Source organism: Heterocephalus glaber, unplaced genomic scaffold (genome assembly GCF_053883595.1).
Source record: "Heterocephalus glaber isolate CG9 unplaced genomic scaffold, H.glaber_assembly_v1.0 deba00001446, whole genome shotgun sequence".
Lineage (NCBI taxonomy): Eukaryota > Metazoa > Chordata > Mammalia > Rodentia > Bathyergidae > Heterocephalus > Heterocephalus glaber.
Window position 1 is genome coordinate 2546773 of NW_028258298.1, and position 24942 is coordinate 2571714.

A 24942-nucleotide genomic window follows, 5' to 3' on the forward strand; every position below is an offset into this window, starting at 1 on the left:
CAGATTCACTGTAAGATTGTTCAAGTCATGAAAGAGACAGGCACTGGGGATACTTTCAGCCTCCTGTGCACTACTCCAGAGCAGAGTCTGGGCATAGGAACCTGACTGCCTATTATCCAACAGGCTTCATGTTCTATGGGTCACATGCATATTCGGCACTTGGAAACACTCAAGGCATTGCACAGACTACTTCCTTCCGTTCTCTCTTGTCCTTTTTTGGTATGTCCATATATTGTCACTATTGTTTTTATCAGATGAAGAAATGGAAATATAAAAGATCAAGTGACCTGGCTAAGGACACTCCATTACTACATGGTGGACCTGGAATTCCAAGCCAACCAACCTGGTTCCAAGACCCTATGTCCTATCCTTCCTTGCTTTATAGGCTGACAATTATTGAAGCATGAACACCAAACCCACATCCTCTGACAAAGTGTTAGCATCTGCACATCCCCTCCTGAAGATGGAGCCCACCATGTTCCTGAGAGGCAGGCTGAAATGGCTGGGAATGATATCTGCCCATTCGGCCATGCAGCAGCCCTGCCAGGCACTGGAGGACGTGTATGTATGCATTGCAGCTGTGTGTGCTCTGTGCTGGCTTTAAGTGTTCTCCAAGTGGGATTAAGTCCCATCAGTTGGCACCTTTCCTACAGGTGTTTCCCTTTACTTCTCATTTTCATATCTTTGTCTTAGTATCTGCTTCTGGGGGAAATCCAAATGATAGCAAATGAGTTGTCCCCAGAAAGGACTTCCAATGCCCTAAAGAAAGCAACCATGAGACTGACAAGGCTCTGAGGCTGTGTGGACGGCTGGCTTTGCTGTCTATCCAGGAGCCTGTGGCTGCCGCCCTCTGCTTCTCCACATTATCTGCTTTCCTCCCTTTCTCAAAGCAGATGTCTGCTCTCCTCTGCAGGGCCTTGTCACCTTGCTGTGAACACATTTGCAGTAAGTCACAGCACCTCGCTCCATTGCACCTGGAAGGATAAATGGTTCTCACCTCTTGTCCCCTGGTTCAAGTTATTTGGCGGCTGGTTATTGCTACAAAAATAACTGCAGGTGAAAATGGCAAATGAGCTCACTCTGCTCAGTGCAGCTTGCCTGGAAGCCTGGCCCACAGCTTTCCAAGAAAGGCTCTCTCCATCCTCACAGGAGAAGCCCTACTCAAGGCCCACCAACGGCGTGTTCACTGAGCACTCTCTGGGGGTATGGTTCTGAACCGAACATTTGGTCAGCTTTGTCACTAATGTGTGAACAGTCACCAAGGATACCTCCTTCACTCTGAGCTCTGGACTCCTACTGGAGTTTCACAAGAGTCCCCGTGATCCCAGCAATGGCCCACTGCAAACTCACGGTGAGCTCCCAGGGAAAGTAAAGCCAAATCGAAAGAAAGCAAAAGAAACAGTGTAAAAATATGTTCTGTTTGACTTTTATTCTTTTGTAAAATTTCTTTTGATCAGAAACTTGAGAAGAGATAAAAATATTTGTAATTACTTTAAAATGGTGAAAGACCAAAACAACAAACAAAAACAATGTAAAAGATGCCACAAAATCTTGCACAATGTTTCCTCTCTAAAATTTACAAGCCACCTTCTCCATAATATGCAGCTGGAACCTATTGTATGTGTAGAACAGCTATTTACAGAACGTAGTGGGAATTCTGTTATGGGCTGAAATGTGTCTGCTTCTTTCTCCTAGAATTCCTATGCTGAACCATAATTGTCAATACCTTGAAGGTCACAGTTTGGAGAATGGATTTTTACTATTATTTGTTTCTACCATTACATTAGGTCATAAAGGTGGGCCCCTAATTTCATATGGTTGTACCTTTTTAGAACAGAAGGCACGCACATAAATAGGGGTGTGCATATACACACAAACAGGGGTATGGATACAAAAACTATGGCCCATGAGGGCACATCAAGAAGGCAGTTACGTGAGGCAAGGAGAGTGGTTTCCGAAAAAAACAGCCCAGCTTGACCTCAGAATTTGCCTCCAGAAATATCAGGAAAAAAATTGTCCTGTTTAAACCACCGAGTCTGTAGTATTTTGTTAAGGTGGTTCAAGCAGACTAATACAAATATTCTATTGTGAATCCAGGCACCTGGACTGAAATCACAGCTGTATCATTCAACCCACTATTTGATCTTCAGAATATCACAGTCTCTCAGAAGTGTAGTTTTCCTCCTCTGATGATCTAGTAATGAAATCCTTCTCTGAATCCTGTTGAGATGGAACATTTACAGAATGTGCATGAAGGGACCTTGCATACAGGTCCCAGAGAAAAGGTTCTTAAGACATAGTTGGTGATTTATTTATGGAAATGGAAGGAAGAGGCAGGATCCAATTTTTTATGATTTAGCTGCCAGTTTTTTATGATTTTATGATTTAATAAGCCATAAACATTTATCAGGGCCAATGAAAACCACACAAAGCATTCTAAATGGGAATGTGGAAATCAAGAGATCTTAAGGGATTGCAGGAAAGGCTCTGGGTAGACAGTTGGGAGGGGCATGAGGGAAGACCTTCTACAATTGGGCCTTATGTGAAACTATACGGTGGGTTGAACCTAGTAGGTAGAAATGGAGGGAACAGGCTGAGCAATCCTGCTTGAAAACTGGGGGCAGGGACAATTTTGTAGGTCAGAGAAGGCCTATGTATTTGCCATGGAAGTGAAAGAGTACTCCTAAAGGGTAGCGGGCTGTCAGTGTTTGCATCTTTTTGAATTTGGGAAACTATTCCCTCAAACCAGTTCTTTCATAGGCCTATTTTATTATTTGTGGCCTCCTTTATCTATGAGATTCCTGAATATGGCTAGCAGGTGAGTGAGAGCCAGTTGGGTATGGTGAGAGGTTCAGACTGCATCCATTGTACAATTGCCTGTTCTTATGTTACATGATAAATGACTGCTATGGTTGTATATAGTTTGTTCACCTATGGCTCATATCCTGGAGGCTTGGTCCCTGATACAACAGGATTGAGAGTATCTCAAATAAGTGAAGTGGGTGAGAAAGGTTTGGAAAGTCTAGATGCTAAGAGGTGGTGCCTGTTGTAAGCATATTAGGTCACCAGGGTTCCACCTTAGGGGGATTCATATTCTCCCACAGGAGTGGGTCAGGTCTCATGGCCTGAGTTAGTCCTATGAAACTGTCTGTTGTACAGAAAGTTTGGTTTCCTCTGCTTGCTCCTTTGCTTTCACACTTTTACATACATGTTCTTTCTGCAGGCATTCACTCGTACACAGAAGGAGCCCTCCTAGTACCAGAATGGAAAGCCAAATAAACCTCTTTTCTTTATACATAACATAGCATCAGGTATTGTGTTATAGCAACACAAAATGCACTAAGACAAAGGTGATAAAACATGATCTAAGATAATTAATCCTACAGTACACTGGAACCATGTCAAGGAGGCTAATTTGGAACACAGTAGAAAAAAAGAGCTTAGTTTTATCTCTGGCTCTACCAGTTACTACTTGTGTTACCTTAAGAACATGAGCTCATTCATTTATTCTCATATGCACATTCTTTCATGGGGAATAATGTGGTGTATTTTTCTATCTTCCAGGTACACTCTGGAGCGATGTGGAAGTGAAGTTTCAGTGATGTCATAGATCTAACAGTCTGATTTTCTTTAATGGAGGAAACATTGGGTGGGCAGAGATTGAGGCAGGCACAAAACTACACTTGATCTTAGCCAAAAGGCCGAGAAGCGATAACACAAAACTAGAGGGTGGGATTCCAAGAAGGCTCCTTGGGGGATGATAACAGGACTTCCCAGAGTAAAGAGTGTCAGTGTGCACAGACCAAGAGCCTTTGTTCTTTCATCTTCAGACAAGGAGGGAGTTCATCTTGCCTATTTCATCAACTCTCCTTGAGGGCAAGCAAGATAAACGTATGGGAAATGTCTTAAGGCTCTACATGCTAAATAAATATTGAATATCATATTTTAGAGCAAGAATTAAGAGAGCTTAGTGATGGAGAAAAGGCAAAGAGATAAGAATGGACTTTTCTTTTCACCTTGGAAGAATGTGTGATACCTTGGTATACCTTTATGTCTTTGAAATTAAGTCTTTTTTCTGTAGTGCTAGGGATAGAAACAGGGCTCGTGCATTCTAGGAAAATACTCTACCACTATGCTGTGTGGTATCCCCAGCTCCAGAAATTAATCCTGAAGGCTTGGGAACTGACACTTTCTTTTTCAGAGAAGGAATGGCAATAAAAGCAGGATGGGTGTGTTGACTCTGAACTGGTATATGAACATGTTGGTGGGGTGATAGAAGACATAGGCCTGGGAGGCAGGACTTAGCGCAGGAACGAGGAATGATCCACATAGAGGTGAGTTTTGGAGCAAGACCATTGTCTTGCAAAAGAAATGCAGAGAGCCTTCCATATGTCACGTCTAAAAGAATGTTGGACTATGGTTGATTACTTCTGAGCCATGGAGTAAAGTTGGGGTGGACAATGGGTAGATGAGCCTATAACCCTGGTGTCTGGCATAATGAATTAATGGGTGAGGATTTGCAATCCAGTTTAGAGATCTTCGGTAGGAAGAAAAAGGAAATTGATTGAGACTTGGGAAAACCCACACATGGTGGGCAGGAGAAAAAAATAGTAGAGGACTGATGAATAAAACATTATCCATAAGGATGGATAGACATCCTTAGCATAGACAGATATGCATGCAAGACAGTCTGTTTTTTGCCCATTTTTAAGCCAGAAGGGTGGGTATGTTCAGTCTCTTCCAGAAAAGACTCATTTACAGAAAAAAGCATATAAGACAGGGGCTTTGGAGGAAAAGCAGGGTCTCTTGGAAGTCCTTGCAGGGTGCACATTCTAATACTCTGTGTTGGAGTCAGTTCTAGTGATTTAATATTTGAATGTAATCATTTCCTTGATTTAGCAAATCAAAGATTTTTTTCTCTCAAGGGCAAAATACCTTCATTTTATTTTCTTCTCCATAATTAAGTAATTTCTTAATTAGTAATGTTCAACTTATCCAATCTGAAGTGACACATTTTATTTCTTTTTATAAAAGCTGGAGTATACACACCCCCAGCCCCCGCCTGGTGGCTGTGTGCTTGTCGCTCCCTGCTCTTTTATGTTCCCCAGCCCTCTCTGGCTCCCCACTTCTCTCTTTCTCGCTGGTTGAGAGAGATTAGGCATCTCCAGCAGTTCTTCCTAAGCAGTGGGGGCATCCAGCTGTGTCATCACACACTATTTGACTTCCTGGTGGCTTTAATTAGCATAAAGGAATTTCTCCTCCAATAAGGAGCTGCTGCATCGTGCCCCTTGGCAAACCTACTTTTTGGTCTCTCTCACCTGGCGGGCAGGGGATGGGGCTGCTGCTGCAGAGGCTGCCCCAAGCTGACCTGGGCTGTGGCCTCCAGGCGCTTTGCACCAGGGGCCAGGCTGAGCTCTGGGCTGCAGAGGGCACAGCTCCTTGCATGCCCCTGTTTATTTCTGCAGGCTTTTTCTCTCTGCTTGACTAAGCCCAGCGTCAGATGTCACTCCCCACGTGTCAACCAGCTGTAGACTACAGAAAGTGGCAGGAGTCCAAGTGAGGGCCGATCTGGATTGAACTGAACCCTACATTTAAGCCCTGTGATGTTTCCTTCCCAAACCTGTCACATCTACTATCAAGGCAACAGTGACAGCTACCTCCACCAACAGCTCTGTCAACCAGCAAGAGCTTCCTGAGTATAGAAGCTCTTCTCCTGAAGAGGGGATTGCATACCCTAAAGCCCATCGTAAGTAGAAAATGCCAGAAGTAAACAATGTCCTCCATACATCTAGCCACATTTAGCCTCCCAGGACACCACAGCTTAGCCTCGCCTACGGAAGCTACTCAGACACTCCTATAAGGCTCCAGTTAAACACATACCTCACTGAAACCTATTTGATAATGAAGTGTTGGTCACTAGAGCAGACATGCAGATGGGCCTTCTGTAGGTGTGATGGGGTGTGAAAACACAAAGTACAACACCTCACAGTGTGGCAACACAGTGCACTCTAGGGTCTGGTTCTTTGAAACTCCTGGTGGTTGAAAGATTTAAAGCAGAGCTCTCATGAGTTCTGACAAGGTGTACTTGTGCGGCATGTGCACTGGTGTGTGTGAACATGCAACAGGGACAGCAGGCAGATTCCTAGGGAAGGCATCATCTGGTGCCTGGATCCAGGCCCCTCTTGCAAGATGTTTCTCCCGGGCACATGTGTGAGTATGGCCTTCACGTGACCTGAATGAAGACCAGGGCTGTGTTGTTCTTTCCCTCCCTTCCTCCTTCCTGGTTCCCTGACCACTGTCTTCTCACTACTATTTCCCCAGGGCCAGTGGAGGCAGATAATGCTCCAGTGTCCCAGTGAGGCACAATTAGTGTTAGAGTAATGAACAATGATGCCTGCCCAAGATAGGGACTTTGAAAGCTCCAGATGAAAGGCTCACAGAAGTACAATGGGCTATTATTAGCATTTATGTAGTGCATTTCATCTTCAAAGCATTTTGCAAATATTAACTAATAAACACAGAAAACTGTCTTTTCCTCTCCTAAAGGCCCAGGACGGGGAGCCTCTGATGAGAGTCTGGACTTTGATGGAAATGTTCCTAGCTGATGTAACATGGGGCAGAAAAGCTCATCTTCCAGTGGCTACCTTCAGTCTCCTTAGGGAGACTCTTCCTTCCAAACATCAGGGGAGGAGCTGGCACTGTCCTGAGGATAGATAAGAAATTGGAACCCAAGCTAGATTGGCACTATCCAATAGAAATGTAATGTGAGGCTCATTTTAAAACGTAAAAAGTAAAATTAGTTTAAATTTCATTTACTACAAGATATTCAAGATACAATTTTGACAAGTCATCAACATCAATTTACAGATGTCATTTTGCCTTCTTTGGTACTATGTTTTTGAAATATGCACTTACCTTACCTGTTGAGCACATCTCGATGGGGACCACCCACTCTCACGTGCCCTAAAGCTACCTGTGGATAGTGCTGCTGGAAAGAATGCTGCATGTCCATACTGCCTTTGGGGAAAAAAGCCTGGTACCAGGTCTTGTCATCTGTGTCCCAGGCTCAGGACTGTGATTGTTCATTGCCAAGAGTATGTGGTTTAAAGGCTGACAGACATGAAATCCAGTCCTGACTCAGAAACACCAGCTGTGTGACACTCCATATATTACTTCATCCATAGGAGTTCAGTTTCCCTGTCTATCATGCAGGAATGCTCCAAGCTTCAACATCAGTTTTTACAAGGATTAAATAAGATCACTTTTGCAAAGGACTTAGTCCAGTGCCTAGCATGCAGTAATAATGCAATAATGCATGGTTATTATCATGGAAATAGGATAAGGTTGTATATCAAGGCTCTGGCTCCATCTCATCCTGCATGGGCACCAGATGCTTCCTTCTTCTGCCTCTGCACCAGACTGAGTTTTGGTAGTGACATTGGTAGATGAATTCCCTCAGCTTCAAACCATGGATGATCTGTGCTCTCTGCCTAAATATCCACTCACAGCTCTGTATAGCCAGGAAAAGGAGCCCTCATTGATGTTATATGGTTTGAAGTTAGAAGTAAAGCAGGTCTAGGCCCTGAAGGTTATTTCTGCAAAGGCTTTGTCCCCTTCAAATAATTACTTTTTATTGTCTATTTTATTTATTAAGAATACAAATCATCTGTAGCTCTTGCCTACCTTCAACTTGACAATCTGGTCAGTTCCAATGATCCAGGCTTCCAAACATGTCACACTGTTCATGTCCTCCATCTTTGTTCACCATGCTCCCCATCTGCATAAAATGCTGCCCCTCACCTAATTCATGGATACTGTATTAGGTCAATCCTGTACTTGCTAATACCTCCTTTCACAGCATAGCCACTGGCATACATTGGTGTCTCAAAGAATGCTCACAGAATCTGAGTTTGTCTGCAGAGAGTGACAAAGTGACAGGAGAATGCAGGGCTGGCTGCAGAGGGTATGGGGCCCATCCCCTGCTCCTTGGTGTGGACAGTCTGGGTGCTGTGAACTTTCTCATCCATAGCTTGACACTGCAAAATGCTAGTAACAGCAACAGTTTATTCATTTTAACTATCTTTCAAATAAGAAGTAATCATGGAAATGGAAGCTGGCCTATGTTTCAAAGCTTCACCTCCGAAGACATCTTTAGATGGATCAGATAGTAGTCCTTAAAGCTTCTTGATTCAAGGAGGGGCATTCTTGCCTTCCAATCCCAGAACTTCTAATGTGGAAGTCACTCTGCAGTGTGGATCCAGAGCACCTCCCAAGGGCCCATATGTTAAAGGCTTGGTCCCAGAGGTGCTCTTGGGAGGTTGTAGAACATTTCAGAGATGGGGCCAAGTGGAGGTCTTAACGAGGTGATGGGACTTTGGTGTCTTCCTCTCTCACTTCTTGCCCCAGGCCATGAGGAGCGTGAGTCTCCTCCACCACGCACTCTTGGCACAGTGTGCTGCCTCTCCACAGGCCTGAGCAATGAGTCCATCAGTCATGGACTGAGACTTCCAAAACCTAGTCAAAATGAACCTTTCCTCTTTACAAGTTGATTATCTCAGGTACTTGTTACTGCGCCAGAAAGTGACTAGCACAGGTGCCTTCCTGTGTCTCATTCAGCCCTCCCAGTTCACAGTCAAGGCTACAGCCCTCAGCTCTTCCCTGCCTACACTGTGGGTGAGCCCAAGTCTGCTCCTGCCTCTCTGCCCATTTCACTGGTCTCTGAATTAATCACTTGGACATGACCAGAAAATCCAGGTACTGATCAGGGAGGAAGCCCTAATGAATGCCTGGATTTGATAGGAACACAAAGAGTCACTCTGGAAAGGCTGCTGAGCAAGGTTCAGTTTCTTTTTTTTTCTTTTAAAAGGTTTCAAAACATTTATTGTTGACTCAGTGTGATCACAGAACAAGATTCCTGATTAAGCACATTCAACTGTCCAGCCAATCATATTTAAGCTTGATATGGTAATGTAATCTCGACCATGATAAAGAATGTATCATTTTATGACTCCAGGGAGAGAAATATGCTGCATCTCATGTTCAATTCTTTACAGTCCCAGCTTGGTCCTCCTCTAGTGTCTCCTCTTGGAGTTGTACCTGATTTTATTACCAGTTTTCATCCAAATCCATTGAGGAATAGGACGATTCTGTTTTTGCTTCTTGGCCAGGAATCACTTGATTCTGAAAGTCTTGTAAGAAGACATGGTTAGGCTCAGAGGCAAGCGCATGTACACAATGCTGGACAGAAGCAGAAGAACAAGGTTCAGTTTCTTAAGGACTTGGTCTCCAACTGCTCTTGTAGGCAGCTACACACAATGTGTTCTGACCTTTGCCACATCCTGTGAGTAGCTCCGGTACTGGTGCTGGTGCATCATCCCTCCTTTCACCTTGCATTTGAGTTGGATCTGTTCAGTTCCTTCACAGTTGCCTCATCCTTGCCCTCTTTCTTCCCCTGTTTTCCCTTGCACTTTCCCTTCCCACCTCTGTCTGTGGTCATTCTTCTGCCCTGTGTAAATGTCTGATCTTTTAGCTCAGTGATAACCTGCTTCTCAGGAGAGGGAGTGGGTGGCAATAGGAATTAATTTTCCAGAGAGCTCTGAATATCTGATGGCCTGCCCCATGTTGGTCCCTTACCAGGGCTTCCCTGCCTCTAAGAATTGCCTTTGAGGGATGCTTGGGAAGAAACACAAAAGCACTAAATACAGCTGACCAATTGTGCAGAACTATGTGAGGGAAAGATAGTGTGGCTGGGTGGGAATAGGAATTCTCTGTGACCCCTGAGGTAGCTAAAGCTGCAGAGCCCCCGAAGCATGAAATTTGATTACCCTTATCTTGGTGCACAGCTCCAATACTGCTGTCGGTCATTCAAGTCCCCAGCAACCTCTACAAATGTCTGCAGCTTGGCTCACATGGCATTAGAGTAAAATGCTACACCTCGCTGGAGCTGGACCTCTGAGATGGCAGGAGACTGTCTACATGATGGAATCGGCTTGGCCAGAGCTGCCTCTGGCCTCTGATCTCTTGCCACTCCTAAGTTTTTATGAAATGATTGAATGCTTCTTTGCTACTTCTAAGATTTTGTCAATTCCCCCATCAGATCAGATACAGTATTTAGAAATGGCTTGGAGAGATCCCAAGATAATTGAGCGGTTTGGAGAATAAAACCAGCAAAAGAAGGCCAAAGAACTAGTGTTACAGTGGACCCTTGACCTATGAACTCAATCGGTTCCTGGAGGGCTGGTTGTAACTCAAGTTGGTTGTAAGTCAATACAGCAGAGATCTAGATGTTTACCTGGGTACACGCTATAGGTAACAAGCAGCAGATGAATCTTCCATTAACCTAATGAACCCAAGTTGTTTGTATGTCAGTCCAGTCATAGCTTGAGGGTCCATGGTACTCAACTGGCACAGACAGCTGAGGGGTGATGCAGTAACTGTCTTCAGCTGTGTAGTGAGATGCGGGAGGAGGGAGAGGATGAACTGCTGTGACCATACCCAAAGGGTAAATCAGGGCAGTGTGGGAGCCACACACAAAGGTCTGGGACGCACAGCTAGGGATACATCCACAGTCCATGCCCTTCTGTCATAAGCCACGGGAAGATTCTGGGTCCAACTCTTTGCTTTCTGGGCTTCACACTGGATAGCCTGCCTTTTGGTTAGTTTAGAAAAGATGAAAACCAGGATTGGGTGTGTGTGTGTGTGTGTGTGTGTGTGTGTAAAACAGAAAGAACTGGAGCTGTGAAAGAGGGAAGCATGGACAGTAATATCAGTTCCCATCAATGTGGACAAAACATCAACAATTCTAATATTTACTCTTACAACCATATTCCCACAATCTTTCCTAGTCAGGGAACATCTATTTTGTGAGTTCTCCCTTGTTTGGAATGATGTAGATGGCAGTTTGGCTTAGTGATCATTTTTGTTATCTAACAACTTCTGGAATGAGTAAGCAGTTGAGGAAAGAACATGGTGCTTCAAAAGGTGGGCAGGGCAGTGCTCCAGGTGGGAGACCCTTGTGGCCTCCCTCTTTCCTCCTATGTAGGCCAGGAAAGACATTTCCTCTAGTTCTGTACTGGCATGTCTGTGCATTCAACTGACAAAAGACAAATTAACAGCAGAAAAGTTTATCAATTATATTTGAGGTTAATATTTTTATGTGACATGAAGGGATTCAAAGAAAGAAGTGAAAACCCCTAAGAAGCATGAAGACTGAGGATACCATTTTAGCAATGAGCAATAAAATGTGCAGCTATGACAAGATAAAGAATAAAGACATTGGTTTTCTAGCTCTAATCTATAGATGGCTAGTAACTGTGTGTTGGAAACTGATGAAATATAAGAGTTACCTGAGTCAGTTTGTGTGTGCAGCTTCATCTTGGCACTGAGTCTCCATCTCTGGAAATGAAAATATCCTCCTATTCATGGAACAGGGAAGACATTCATTCTCCAAACAAGACACGTATGTCCTGCTTTTAAGTAGAAATGGGGAGGGCTCTTCCTGAATCTGATGTTTGCCAATTGCCTGAAGCTCAAAATAACCAGTAGACCAAAGTGGCCAATTGGGTGTAGCATGTTCTGACCCGCATCACATCCTGTCAGCGACAGTGCCACACCTGAGAGACACAGTGCATCCTCTCTCCCCAGTCTGCAGGTTCAGCACCTCTTTGATCCATAATTTCTCTGATGATGTTTCCACAAAACTGTTTTGCAAAGAAAAGCAGCCACACTTGATGTAAGACTGGCATTTTCAGGTTAAGCACTAGCCATGAATACAGGCAGGGCAGGACCAGCTAGAGAAAGACCCACACACTGGCCCGACACCCAGGTGCTGTGACAGTAGAAGCAGGTGGTGTTGAGCTGGAGTCGAACAGCACCCTTGCTGTAGTCCCAGGCACAAAAGCAGTATATCCTAATTAACTGCCAATGCCTCGCTCATCAACCTGTCAGCACCCAGCTCTCCTGTCTGTACTTTTAACGATGCATTTTATTAGAAGGTAATTTTATTCACTTGGTGGCAGTCAGACCCATTTAGCAAGAGTCTCTTTCACCACCTTTTCTCTACTGCTTGAAACATTTGTGAAATCATGATATCCAAAACTATCTAATAAGTAAATAAATAAACCAGAGCAACATCACCACACCACCGTGCCACCTTGAGAAGGTGCCATTGAGAATGGCAACCTCTGTGTATACACACATGCACTGGTTATGGAATGAGATTGACCAAAAAGTGAGTTTTTCTCATTTCACATGGGATCCAGCTCTGGACTCTTTCTTCACAACCTAATATTCTCTTCACTGTACACCGAGTCCTAACGATTGACGTGACTTCCTAGTGTATTGTGCTTTACAAATAGATTCCATGTTCTTTCATGTCACTTCATCTCAGAATAAACCGGCGAGGTAGTTACACCACTAGGGAAGGAGCAGAAACCTGAAGCTCCTGTCATCTCTCTTAGGAACCCAGTCAGTAAGTCAGAAATTCACAAGAAAACCTCCATCTGAGTCTTCTGCTTTCTTTTCCACACCATTCAGATTCCGAGAATTTTCCCTCCAAAACCAACCATGGTGCTTCTCTGAACTGGAAATGTGTTCTTGCTGGAGAGTATCAAGGAGCCTGGGGCTGTCTGGGGCTCAGTCAAGTCCCCAGACCACCTGGGTCACACCTTCTGCTGTGAAAGTGTAAGGCCATGGTCAGATCATAGTTCATACTGTAGAGTAAATCTTGGAACCACAATGAGTTTGCTTGGCCTCTGTTCCCTTTCCCCCTGCCTCTAACTCATTTCTCACAGTGGTGCTGCTGGGTGTCTTCCTTGTGGGATCAGGAGCCCCTGACACAGTGTGTACACCCTGACCTGCTGACTTCTCCCTTCCCCGCTGCTTCTCCCTCCCCTCCCCTTCCTGCCCCATAGCCTTCTTATTTTTTGATGATGACAGCTGATTTTCACTGAGGGTTTACTCTCTACATGTTCTTTACCTGTGTTTTCTCATTTATCTGCCACATAATGTAACTGCAGTTGATGCCCTTGAAGCAGTCCACCATTTCAGCTGTTTCCACATCTGGCTTGAGGTCACAGGGCAGGATAAGGCTGCAATCTGACCTCAGAGGCCTCCATGGCTTCTTGTGCTCAAGGACACCACTGCAAGGAGGCTCCTGCTCTGCTCAACACTGAGCTAGATGCCATGAGAGGGACCCACATGAAAGAAGAGATGATACGGGTTTTGACTTGGGGCTCCAGGAGGAGGGCACTTCTCTAAAATGATATTTGAATAATTGGATATTTGGACATTTGGACATTTGAATAGCAGGACACCATCCATTTTCACCAAGGAATCTGAAAATGTCTTGGAGTGAGTATTAGCAGCACTAATACTAATGCGGACCCCACCCACTCTTTCTAAATCGAAGGTCAGAAAGATTAAGCAGCTTTCATATGTAAAGAGATTGGATCCCACCTTTTGGGGTCCAGGCCAAACCTTTCCTCCACTCTGCTACGTTGTCTGTTTGTATTCATCAAGGGCCAAAGAGGAGAACAACTCACTTTTCCCATCTGCTTGGAACTTCATTTTCATTCTCCAACATTTCAACCCTGGCTACTCTTAGGTGCTTGCTTGTATTTCTCAAAAATCTCCATTTGGAGGAAATTCAGGTTGTATATTGGAGCAGACAAAAGAAGAGCTCATGACCTTGCATTACTTTGCACCCTGTCTTCCCTTCTGATAGTGTCGTGCACAGATAGCTGGAATTTGAAGCATGGAAGCAGACAACCCCTTATTATTAAGTTTGTTTGCGAATGTGTGGAAAGTCTCCAGCACAGCCCCCTCCCCCGATTATGGCAGTGGCAGATAGTGGATCTGAATCATAAGATTATAGAAATAATTCTCCTTTTCCTAATTCTCACTGTCCACAATTCACAGACAGTAGGGATATGAGTGTCAGGTCTCACACAGTTTCCTGCAGCATGGGGATGCAATACTTTGCAAAAGTAGACATCTCCTGGAAATGAGCTCAGCCTTCAGGAAATGGGCTCCAGCAGACATCTCAGGGCTCAGACTTAGTGGTCAGGCTGAGGCCTGGAGACAGTGCACAGACCATCTGCTTTTACGATGCCCTGGATCTCATGCAGTCAGTTGACTGAGTTACAGCTTCCATGTGTTCTAGCAATGTGAAGTGCTGGATAAGTATGTACTGAAAGTAATGGTCTCGTAAATGAAGTAGGTTTGGGTTTGATGGGAGATTGGAGAGAAGGGCCCTTGGGAAAGTCACTTGCTTCAGATATGGGTCAAAGCCTTGCTTTTGTTGATTAGGTCTGTTCTACTTCCTGGCCTATACAGAAATCTACCAAGAGAGGAGGAGGAAAAAATAAGCAACAGTGCCAAAGGCCCTCTAGCACCTTGCCATGAGGGTGGGACACAAATGTGTGCACTTTGGGCCAGATCTCAGGAGGGGCTGACGTTTGATGTTCAAGTCTGCCCCTCCAGCCCTTCAGCCTATCACCTCTCTGCCACCATGCATCTGATAAGTGCTCCTGTGGTTAAGTTTAATTGAGTCAATTTTGATTGGCTTGGGAGCTGCCTTGGTGATTAGTGAAGCACACTTTTAGATGTATCAAGGAGAGACATGAAGGTGTGGCCTGGCATTTATGTTTGGCTCCTCATCTCTTCTTTCCTGGCTCTGCTTCCCTACTTTGCTTCTTGGTCATTGTGACATGAACTAAGCAGTTTAGTACCACCATGCCCTACCTCCATGATGTTCCTGCCTTGGAGCCAGCTAATTATGGACTAAATCCCCTGAAACCATGAGCCAAATAACCCCCTCCTTTAAACTGTGGATGCTTTGTGATCCGAAATCTAACTAATACAACTCCCTTCTCCATGTAATTTGGATGGTGGTGCTTAAAGGAGTAGGAAGAACTTTCTTTTCAGCCTGTGAAGTTTTGATTAGTTGAGTCTATAAAACAAACTGATAATAGATTAATCAGAGAAAAAGCACATAAATTCATTAATTAGCAAGCTCAAGGAAGTTGCACAAAGTATGAAACTCAAAGAGCCATGTGATTGAAGCTTAATACTCTCTTCCTTTGGGAAAAGTAAGTGGTGTCACTCAACTCCAGTCTTGTACCTAGGTGACCTAGCTGAATTTCCACACATCTCTAATCTTATTTACCATGGAGACAGAGGTCTCTCTTCAGGTGAGCTAGCCAACTGGTTGTGCAACCTCTACTTTTATTAAAATTCCATCTGCATGCTAAATGACACACCCCACCCAATGTCTCTGGACCAGAAAGAACCATTATAGTGGCAAAAAGTGGCAGCACCCAAGCCTCTCCAAAACCTCTGCCCATTATCAGAAAAGACAGGAATATTCCCCCTCATCAGCCCATCCTTCCCCCCATTTCCTTTACCCTATAGATATAACTTCCCATCCTCAAAGGTTGGAGAAGCTGATTTATGAGTTTATCACCCACTTTTAACCTTGCCCAAAATAAGTTTCCTTTGCTGCTTCGTCTTGTTGCTTCCACAATTCCAAGAGGAGGAAAAAAACCCTGGTTTGAGGTCAGAACTGGGTAAGAGTGGGGGCACCAGGCCATTTTAGAGGAAGAAAGAATGATTATTATGAGAGATTAATGAGCTCAAACAGCAGACAGAGGCCTGAGATCTGAGTGTGGTGTAGATTCTAGTCTCTCTAGGTGTGATGTCAACTGTAGCTTTTCTGGGAGTTAATCTGATCTTCTAGAGGTTTCAATCTTCAGGAAGGTGAGATAACTTCAGAGAAAACTTATGCTCAGGTAGGAAAGATGGGTCAGAGTGGGAAGGGTCTGGAGAAATCAGCCAGACCTTGGGTCTCCTTTGGTTGAGAGCACTAGGCCTGCCAAAGTACTGTAATTAGGGTATTGTTTCATGAGCCCCAAAGTGCTTTCACACTTCTGTGCAAATCTATGCAGTTCTTCACTCATTTAGCAAATATCTCTAAGGAGCTGTTTGTCTGTGGCTTTGGGAACACAATGAATAGAAATATATAATGGGGTGTGTGGGTAGACCTTTTAAAAATCCTGTGAGTTAATCATTTAGCCCATTCTGGCTAAAAATCCTAGCAGGGCATTTTATGAAATAATCTCATAGAATCAAAGTGTTGCTCTAGGCATTCCAGAGAGAATGCATGGGTACAATGGAGCTTATCTGAGAGGAAAGATGCACTCATGCAACAAACACACACACACACACACACACACACACACACACACACACACCCTGCCACTAATACAAACTGCACATAGTAGAGACTTTGAGCTGGCCTGGGAGGGCATTCTGGGAGAGGTGACAACAGAATGGATGCTTGGGGGATGCTAAAACTTGTATTCCACATCTAGGCTTTGGGATCAGAATTGCCCTTCCTAAGGAAATACACTTTAATTGAATGCTGAGCACCCTGTCCTTGCCTCAGGCCACCTGCTAACCCTAGATTTAACAAAAGAAAAGCAATTAAGCAGGCAGCTGGCTCCCCTGGGGTGTCCTTTGCTGTCCCTTTCCTGTTCTGTGACTGCTTCTCTGCTAGGCCTATTGCAAGGTAAAAAGATGAAGCCTCTTCCTAGCTTACGATTTAAAAAATTTATTTATCTTTTTATTTTGATCTGAAGGCCTAGGAACTACAGAGCTCCTCTGAGACTCTGCTTTTAAATTGAAGCTTCAGTGCATGAAGATTCTGCCACACCTGCCAAGGCTTGGCTTCAGGAAGTCAGGGCTGTCACTGTACCCTGGCTTCCCTCTCCAGGCCTGCTACTCCTGGTCCCTTGCAACATAGGAGCAGGGATATTGTACAGTGACAGGTTTAAACAGCTTCTATGCGAGCTCAGTGCAATCATTTTTCCTGTGCAGCCTCCTGGCCTCATGCTGAGGGCCCTGCAGGATCCAATCTCCTTCCATAAATTCTTGGGAAGCCCCATGCTGCCTGCCAGAGCAAGCTGCTGCAGAGGCTGCCCCAGTGGAGCTAGAGAGAGACTGAGGGCTTGAAAGGGAGGCCAACCGGGGACTTGGGTCCTGGAGCCTCATTCATAGGCTGGTGACATTGAGCATCATCGGCAGGTCCTCTCAGGCCAGCCTGGGGTGAGGCTGAGTGGACCTCTTGGGTGACTCTGAAACTATCAGTGTGATTCTGTTTCCAGGATACATAGTATAAAAGAACCAGAATCACAAACAGGGAAGTGATGCTCTAGTCCTTTAGTGTAAGTTCTTGTGTTGTTTAAGCTTCACCAGACTTAACCTGGCAAACCCTGGCTTGCAGATCTATACCCTGAGGCAGTTTACATCTATACAGTGGGGTTTTATATTTATCTGTTGTGCTTGCATCCCAGTCTTGTTGGGAAGAACCACTAAGGGACTGCTCTGAGAGTGTTTTGTAAAACACAGTGCTGTACAAATCTACAGTGTGAAAAGCAGCACAGTGGCAGTGACAGCAGAATCAGAAGTCAGTGATTGGGACAGGTCTGCCTGCCTTCCTGTCCTCACACTGTCAAGGCAAACCCAGCCCACCTTAGCCCTCCATATCTGCAATGATTCACTTAACATCAGATCAAAAAAAAAATTTGTGTCTCTACTTAAAATATAGACTCTTATCCTTTTCATTATTCTTTAAACAATGTAACAACTATTTGTGTAGTATTGACAATATATTAAGTGTTCTGAGTAATCTAGAGGTGATTTGAAGTACACAGGGGGATGTGGGTAGTTAGATGCAGGTGCTCTGCCATTCTATATAAGGTACTTAAGCATCCTTGGTCTTTAGCACCTGCAGTTCTGGAACACAAGTTTGCTTGCCCAGGGATCAGAAGTACTAGGATTGATAAAAGGTACAACCCAAGAGCAAAGTTCTCCCAGTAAGGGTGAAAGTTTCACCTAAGAAGTTGAGTGACCTGGCCCCACCTCTCAGGCATAGTCCTGGACCTGTCTTTGGTTGCTGCTCTGTGATTCTACCCAGGACACTGATGCAGAGTGGGTCGCTGCCTGTGCTGGAGCCTGTCCCAGCTCCCCTGAGCATACGGCTGCAGAATCCAGCTCCTGCACCTCAGAAATCTTAGATGAAGAGAGTAAATCCAGTTCTTCCTTGCGTGGGTCCACAGGAAACTGTATCCACTGTCTGGGGCAGACAGGTGCCCCCTCCTACTGTCTGCTTTGAGGCTGTCCTTTGACAGCATTTCCAGACAGAGCATCAGGGATCCCAGCCTGAGGGAATTAAAAAGAACTGATATTTTTTCTCCCCTTGCTTTAAAATTCTGTGATTTCCTGAGCAATTCTGAGGTCACTGGCTGTGCTCAGCCACTACTGATATATTTAAACTTTCAGTATTAAAGATCGCAGCAGGAAGAAATTACCTCCCCAATTCAAGCAAGCCATGTGCCCTCTTGAGACATGTGGGATTTGTGTCCCCAACAAAACCATCACTCTTTTCAAACTGGAAGGCTGCAGTACAAAGCCTAGGACTGGAAATAGACGCACTTATGAATTTCAACATCCATTAGTGGTGATGATCTGACAAAATCACGAGAATGGAGATATTTGGGTGTGCAGCTGACAGATGATTTATGTGCTAAGAAGACTCAAGGATGTAGACTATGCCTCCAAAGAAGCTGTGAGGACCCGGTGCGGGTCAGCCCAGGTGAATCAGGGTCCCATCAGTATGCCAAGGAGCCACCTCAGAGTTCATAGGGACTGTTGAGGGATATTGGCAGCCACCCAGCCAGATGAGAGGGGCCGAGCAGACTCTTGGTCTTGTGAGGGTGCCAGCTATCTCTCACATTTGTCTATGTGAGCCAAGTCTGAGCTGACACAGCCACATCAGCCAAGGTAAATTTCTTTCTCAGATGTAATAATTTAACTGGAATTGATGAAATGAAATATATTCTGGAATCATTGTCTATCCTAGTGAGATCGGGTCATGACAAGAATACATTGAGTCATGAATGTCTAAATGTGGTGGCTGAGGGACTTGTTCTTTCTCCCCAGGTGTGGGCTGGATGTGGGACTTGCTATCCTTAACGGGGCTCCTTTGGACTTCTCTGTGCTGTTAGTGCTATTTATCCAGTGCTCCCTACCTTCCCTTCTCCCCCAGACCAGAGGAACCTCCGTCTTTACTGGCATTTGTGCCCTCTCAAGTTTCATCTATAAGAGAAAAATTGGATGGGTCCTATTAGCTTGATTTTAGTGGCAATGCAGAAGGTAATGGATTCCAGGCTTGCTTGCCATTTAATTTAGATGTTAAAATATTGCATGTGATTGACCTAGATATATCATTGCCATGGCTCTAGTGAGTTGGAAATGCTTGGAAAGGGAAGCTGGCAGCCCTTGCAGGCTCTTGTTTGCACAATACCTAGTTTACTAGGAGAAGATGGCTACCAAATCAAGATGGAACTCTCTCGGGGGTCCAGAAGTGGGTTTGGAATCTGAGACTGTCACAGCCTTTCCCATCACTGCCTTTCCCATCCTGCCCTCCACCATTGGAGTGCATAAAGAGAAGGCAGTTCTGTGCTGGGCAGAGTAGAGCACTTCTGCCCCCTGAAAACACATGCATGAATGGGAGCACTTCAGAACCACAGGCCACAGCTCCATGAGGGCAGGAGCTGCAGATCAGTGTGATGCTCTGTTCTCAGCCTGTGCTACTGGGTCTGGCACAGGGAGGAGGATGAGGATGATGGAAGTAGGAAATACTTACTGAAGGAATCCTAGGGTTGGATCAAATATGGGAATATATCCAACCGATTTCCCACTGAACTCCTCCACTCAAAAAGAACTCTGAGGGTACTACAGAAGATTTCAACTCAAATCTGCCACTTGTTACTGTGAAACCTGGTCTAACTGACTTAACGTCTCTATAGTGTTCTCCTTTGTAAATACCAGTTCTAATAATATATGCTTCAAAGAGCTGTTTGAATACTTAATGCCATATTGCACAAACAAGTCTTTGAAGAATATTTGTTATATAGTATAAACACTTCAGGGTTATTGACATTGTTATTATTATTGTTTTTAAACGGTGTTTTCATCTTGCTGTGTATTAATCCATTCTTATGCCTAATTAAGATCAGAAACTCCACCCTGAGAGAGTTTGAATCTATTTTGCTCTGATGTAGGGCTGATTTTCTTTCACTGTGCTCACAGAGGTAACGGGAATCCTCTGTCAAAACCATCTCTGTGAGCCTGGCTCAGTCCCCGGCTCTCTGAGGCTCTTGGCTTTCTTTTGTTGTGCCTCATATTGTGGAGGCCACACTGGCTGATCTTTACAGGCCGTCCCTGCACCCTCCCTGCACCACCCCCCTCCCCGTGATGACTGTAGCCAAGTAGCAGCAGCTACATTCCAGAAAAATCAGTTCTTGCTTTTCCTGTACTATGGTTCTGTGAATCTTCCCAAACTCAGGATGAATCTAGAAACCAGAATATCTGTCCTCTGCTGGCTTCATCCAGTGACCTGACCTTGGCATCAGTGAATATTTTCCATCCATAAATAGCAAAGCGCATGATTGCCAAATAAATGATAATGTTTGCCACTGTGAAAATGCCCCAACAAGCTGGGTTATTATTACTGTGTCATGATTATAACAAGAATAATGTGCATGTGTGGAACACTTCATGTCCCCCAAGTACTCCACAGCCATCCTAATTAGGCAGCCTGTTGACTTTCTAGAGAGATGTCTGCAAACCTTTATTTCACCTCTCCAGTTCCATGAAACTTAGAAGTACCTCTTAGGTTGGGATGGGGAGTCAGGGAGAAGATGTGGGGCAACCAGCAAGGCCACGCCTAGGAGGACAACTGAATGAGGGCTCTGCCTGATACATTGCAAAGGCCATTCTTGGTCCAAATCCCTTTGGACTGTGTAAATCAAAATTAATTATGGGGAAGTCTCCATTTGTACTTTTATTGCACTACTTACATTTGCCACAGCCATCTGCTATCATTCATATGTTCAAAGTCAGTTTAGTTTTATTTGTGATTTTCCTGCAAAAGGAAAACTTGCTTTCTTCAAGGCCTGGGGAGGAAGGCATCTGCCTGAGTGAGTGAGTCCCTGGCTGGACTGGTGAGTGATGGATGAGCTCCCTTTCTGTGAAAGCAGGATGTAGACAGCTTCTCAGGGACTCTGGCCCTCTTCTGCATACATTATCACTTGGAGGAAGGCCTGGCCCTCAGTGCTGAGGGATGATCTGCATCTCTGGGATGTGCACAACTTGTTTGGAGTGGTATATGACAGGCCGAAGAACAGTGGGACAAGCCCACCAGCTGCCCTTTCTGGGCACTGAGCTACAGTGAACCCGTCCAAGCCCTCACCATCTCCAACAGGCCCATCTGCAGGGGCATCCCAGGGGCCACACACATGGATGGAGCCTGCAAGCCATCTTGTTCTTTCTCTCTTGTTCAGTGTCCTTAGGACACAGCTGAGTGATCCCCTCAGAGGTGGCTTAGAGGGACCAGAAATCACAAGACCACTCTTGGCCCAGGGACTAACTAATGACAAAATGCTCTTTTCCAATCTCGACCCAAAATGAGCAGCTGCTGGAGGATTACAGAGCATTGGACCTTCTCGTTTTCATTTTAAATGTTATCTCAGCTGGGCAGTTCTTGCAAATGAACCTCTCCCCCTCCCCTTCCACTCCTGTTTCCACCACTGCCATGATGTACTCTACCCAAGTACACTCTGGCCAAAGCCAGGGCCTACAAAGGGTGCACATTGACTAAATTGCAGCTCACTGGCCACATTGGTGATGTTCCCAGACTGAGCTCCACTGGCTTAACACTTGGATGCCAATGACAGGAGCTGGTGGGTCAGATGTGGCCAACGGAGCGCCTTCAAATCGACATGGCAGAAGTTAGCATCATGGAACGGCAATCCTAGGCTAGTTCCCTGGCCTGGAGTAAGATAAAGCAGGGTTGCTTTTTTTTTCTTTCACAATGGAAACATCTTTCTGCTACAGAAAAACTTGTACTTTATAACTGTCTCCAATTGTACCCTGCAGGTTTCAGCAACACAAAACAAAGACGCTTATTGATTGTGCAGAAACGTGACTGTGGTTTTCTTTTTCTAAGCACTCCCCTGGCACAGCTTCTTCCCTCTGACCCCTGTCCCCCATTTTTCCTGACTCTGCATCCTCCTCCCATCCATTTATTTCTCTCTATAAGATAATAATGGGGGAAGAGAATCAGAGGCTTTGAACAGGAGAAAGACAAGGATAACAAAAACAAAACAAAATGTCATGACTGCTTAATCATTTTTATTAAAAGCTGCAATTGGTTGAGGCCTAGGAAGAATATTCTGTCCATCTTCTCCTGTGCCCTGTGCTGTGTCTCTACTGTCTTCCTCAGCAATGCCTGACAACTGGTTCCACAGCACTCTCCTGCACAGAGCAGGCTCAAGGCTGAGCAGTTTCCACATCTGAAGTCATTGCACCTAGTGCTGCCACGAGTATTGTTTAAGCCACCGAGTATCGTTTAAGCCACTGAGCATCTGAACAGGCCCTGGTTAGCTAAGAATACTGCTTTCCAGGGCCAGGGCCATGATCTGATGCTGTACCCAGTCAAGGACAGATGCAGAAACCTAGGGGCATCATCACTCCTGCCTGAACTGGTGAGAGCCAAGGAGCTGAGTCTTGGCGGGAGCTTAGGTGGGGAGTCGGGGACAGGCATGCCCTCGAAGAACATGACTATGTCACAGGCATTGGCCTGGAGAATTCCCAGCACAGAGCCTGTAAACACCAGCAGGTTTTGTTTAAGTGACTAAGGAGGGGCCATGGGCTTGAGCACAGCCTGTCCAGCTCTGTCTGGCCTCTACCATTATAAATTATGTAACTGTCTTCATCTATTATTCAGCATAGTTTAGTTTGGACATTTGCATCAACAGTTTATATACAAAATAAACCAGATGTCAAAAGAAGGAGGAAAGAATGAAAATGGACATGCATGGAAGTGTGACAGGCGAAGAGGAGGGGGAAGGAGTGGGGAACCTAGTGTCCCACCATAAATCAAATATGGGCTGTGGGTGACAGGAAGACTCTTGGAATAAGAAAGTCACCTGATTTGCTCTGGCCAAGTCCCTATTCTTGTTATTTTAGGCCTTTGGATTTTACTGGAGGAACAGCAAATCTTCTATCTTCCTAGAAGCTACATCCACTGCAGCAAAGGGCAGCCACCTGCCTCCCCAGCCAGCAACTCATCTGTTGCTTTTGCCTTTAAATCAGAAACAAGAGCCTCAGGACCTCTACTCCCACCCGGAACAGCCCAGCAGCTTGCAACCTCACCAAGCCCCAGCCTGCCCTCCAATGGTCCCACCCTACATGTGGGAAGCTCTTCCCTTATTTTCTCTTTCACACCTACCCTTTGTGCTGTCTCAGCTTTTAGCGACCCTTCCTCTCACCTCCATGTAGCAACCTAGTTATTCACAGGCCTCTGAGTTTATACAGATGTTCTTTTCCCATCCCCATATGTCCACCGCACAGGAGTCATAGGTCTGGTGCCTTGGGAAGCTGCAGGTGAGAGGAAGTAAGTAGACCTGGAGCTCACAAATGGGAAGAGAAAACTGCCAATGTCCTGCAACCCTGGAAAACCAGCTCTGCTCACATAAGGCACACTCAGAAGAGGTGAACATTAGTTATTTTTCCTGGTCTGTGGTGTCTGCTCTGATGATCAAGAATTGTTGAAATGGCTGAGCTCACAGCATCAACCTGATTGGCTAAAAGGAAATCTGAGTAGGGTAATTATGAGACCAAATTCACACAGGTCAAAATTCATTAGCCAGAGTGTAAAAACAGCTTTCTGTGATAATACAGCATTCTCCGAGTAGTCATGCACACTTGGCTTAATCCCCTCAAGTCAAGATAAAGCAGGGGCAGAGGTGGCACCCTGGCCTTGTGTGTCCCCTGCTCTCTGCTCAGGCATGCTGTGTGTCCCTTTGCACAGGGGCAGCTCTCAGCCTGGGAGCTGTACCCCAGCAGGATGGATGCCACAAAAGACCCTCGGTATTTCCTCAATGCCCAGGATGGATGAGACACTTTAGGGCATGTGGGTTAGTGATACCTAACTGACATCTTCAGCACTCAGGTAGTCTGTGTTAGTTCATGTTGGGAAAGAGGAAATCGAGTCCCAGACTAAGCTGCTTTTCTGGGATCACACAGCTGGGATGAGAAAAGAAGGAGGACCTAGCATGTACTAGAAAAGATTAGAGAGCATGAGGTTGGTCTTCAGGGCTCCAGGGACCAAGCTTTTTTATAGGTGCCAGACTGCTCCAACCTGTTGCTCAGAACTTGCTATGCTCAATTGCACAAAGCGGCTCATCACCAGCCCATTGTGTGCTGGACTGCATTTGTCCCGAGCTGCCAAGGGGGTAGTTGATGGAATATAACCAACCAAGGACTCAAAAAGGTAACAGTCAACCATTGGCTATGTTGTATAAAGAGACAGCACCTGCAATCAGGAAGGCCCTCTGAGCATTGCAAAATAGTTTGAGAATCTAAAAAAAAAAAAAGCGGATGCAGGCCACAAAGAGTTGTGGAATGGTTTTAGATCCTCATTTCTGACAAAAAAAGATAGAAAGTCCTTATAACTGTGAGATTAGTTCCATCCATTTTCACATCCATGACTCACCACTGAGGCCAAGGGATCTTCCAACTGCCAAGCAGAGAAAGGGAATGCAAACAGTTCTGTAAGTGGGGCCTGATGGGCACAGGGCTTCCAGATTTGGGGAACTGTTTTGCATTTAGAGGTTCCTGAAGCTCCACTGGAGTACAAGGCTGAAAAATGGAGAAAGAGGAGAAAAATGGAGAAAATGAGCAGGGCTTTAGCCTAGTAAGTGTTTTGGGAAAGAATTTAGTGTTGGCAGGAGATTGTACATATAGTATGGGTGATTTTAAGGCCAGAAAGAACATCCTGAGGCAGACAGAAAACAGCTACCTTAAGCACGCTGACAT

At 45.1% G+C, this 24942-nt stretch overlaps 1 protein-coding gene and 1 pseudogene across 3 annotated transcripts in view; one reads left to right on the top strand and one right to left on the bottom strand.

Moving 5' to 3' along the window:
• Positions 1-24942, top strand: part of Opcml (opioid binding protein/cell adhesion molecule like) — a 1190405-nt gene that overhangs the window by 299468 nt on the left and 865995 nt on the right. The gene's annotated exons all lie outside the window — the stretch shown is intronic.
• Positions 8976-9203, bottom strand: LOC147827412 (large ribosomal subunit protein eL39-like; annotated as a pseudogene).